Raw genomic sequence first — 2,022 nt, forward strand, 5'->3', positions numbered from 1 at the left:
CTTGTATATTGTTGTTGTCATTGTGGTTACAGCTCTTGCTGCTGCTGCTATTGTTGTTGTTTTTGCTGCTGCTGCTGCTGTTGGAGTGTGGCTGCGTTAGCTTTGGAGTGCTGCACTTATTATTATGCGCTTCTTTTGCTTGCTTTTGCTTCTGTTTGCCTTCTCTGATTTCTGCCTCAGTCTGCCCTTGGCTTGCTCTGCTTCTTGTGCCTCTTTTTCTTTGACTGCTTTCAGTTTTCTAGAAGAAATCACGCAAACACTTTTGTTGCGTCCTTTAAGGTCATTAAAAGTTCATTTGGTGTTGTTGTTTGTGCTGTTGCTGCTGCTGTTGTTGGCGTTTTGATTTTGCTAATGTTGCTGCTGTTGCTAACGTATGTATGTGGCCAGTGTTGTTGTTGATGCTGTTATTGTTGTTGCCTCTGTTCCTATTGCCGTTGCTGTTATTGTTGCTATTCCCACTATTGTTGCTTTTGTTTTAGCTGCTTGATGTTGCCAACGCATAATGCTACTGTTATTCTTGTTCTGTTTGCTGCCACTTTTGCTAATAGTGCTGTTGTTGTTGTTGCTTTTGATTTTGCTGTTGCTAACGCCGGTTCCTGCTGTCATTGTTTCTATTGCTAATATTGGTGCCATGTTTTTATGCTGGTGCTAAAGCCTGTGGCTTTTGTTATTCGTTCTGTTATTCTTTTTGCTGTTACATTTGCAGTTGTTGTTATTATAATTAACACATTCCCTTAATTTTGGATCTTCCTTAATCATACAATTTATATTAGCTAACTCATTTATTTTATCATCACAATATTTTTACTGTTCTTTTAATGCATCACGTACGTCGTATAATTAATATACTATCCAAAAGCGTGTAATGTAATATCATGATCTGATCTGGTATTCAGCGACATTTTTGAGTCACTTGCTCGCTTGCATCATTCCAAGTTCAGACGCAAAGGTCGTCAGAGATCTTTAAAATATGTCATAACGAGCATTTCAAAAGTGCTAAAGCCGACACTTTGGGGCAGATATGGGCACCCAGTCTGTCGCCCCTACCCCTAACCCTCAACTGTTTCCCGCGATTTTAAGCGCGACACAAAAGGGTTGCGCTTTAATTAATTAATCAAATCGGTCAAGGAATTCAACAACAAAAGATCGTTGAGTCATCAATTTGATATGCCTATATGTATGTATGTACATATGTATCTGTATGCATGTATGTATGTATGCCCACATGAATCGCATTCTTTTGAGGTCAATTTATAAGTCAGCTTTGCCGCATAATTTTCTTCGAATTTGTCATGAATATCAACTTAATTAACTGTTAACTGTTAAATACTAAAGAAAGGGCGCTATACCCACTGCTTCCAGTGCAAAACGGAAATGATGGCACACCCACACGCTCATCCATGCAATCGCCCAGTGGGGCTAATAATCTGTTCTCTGCTGCATTTACATCAATGGAAACAGTTCTGGTCATAGGAATAGGTACACATGTAATTAAACGGAATAAACTATTAAAATCGAGCATAATTATTTCAACATAAGCTTTTTAGTCTACAAACTGTATAATAAACAATATTAATATCAACTACTTTCAATTATTTGCAACCACTAACTCTCAATGTTTCTATTTTTATGAACGGCATTGTATTTGCCGAGTAAAGGACAAAAGAGTGAAAAGGTAACGGGAACTGTTTTATGCTCTTTTGTCATTTACATTACATTCTTCAAAAAATGTGAAGCTCTTATTCAAGGTCAGATTTGGCAAAAGAGAAAAATAGAGCTTTACACGTTATAAGAGAAGACGCCTGCTATTACTACACACATGCATACGTAAATATGTGTGTGTGTGCTTACATCCGCGCTGCAGACTTCAGTTAGAGTCGTACGGATGTATGCATGCTTGTATGCGCATATGTACCTATATATGCATGTATTGTATGTATGTATGCATGTACAATGGGCATAATAGCTAGTTAGACAGACTGTAGAAATATACATAGCAGGAACTCCCTTAGTTGTATGTGA

This window comes from Drosophila mojavensis, unplaced genomic scaffold (genome assembly GCF_018153725.1).
Source record: "Drosophila mojavensis isolate 15081-1352.22 unplaced genomic scaffold, ASM1815372v1 contig_74, whole genome shotgun sequence".
In the NCBI taxonomy this organism is placed as follows: Eukaryota; Metazoa; Arthropoda; class Insecta; order Diptera; family Drosophilidae; genus Drosophila; species Drosophila mojavensis.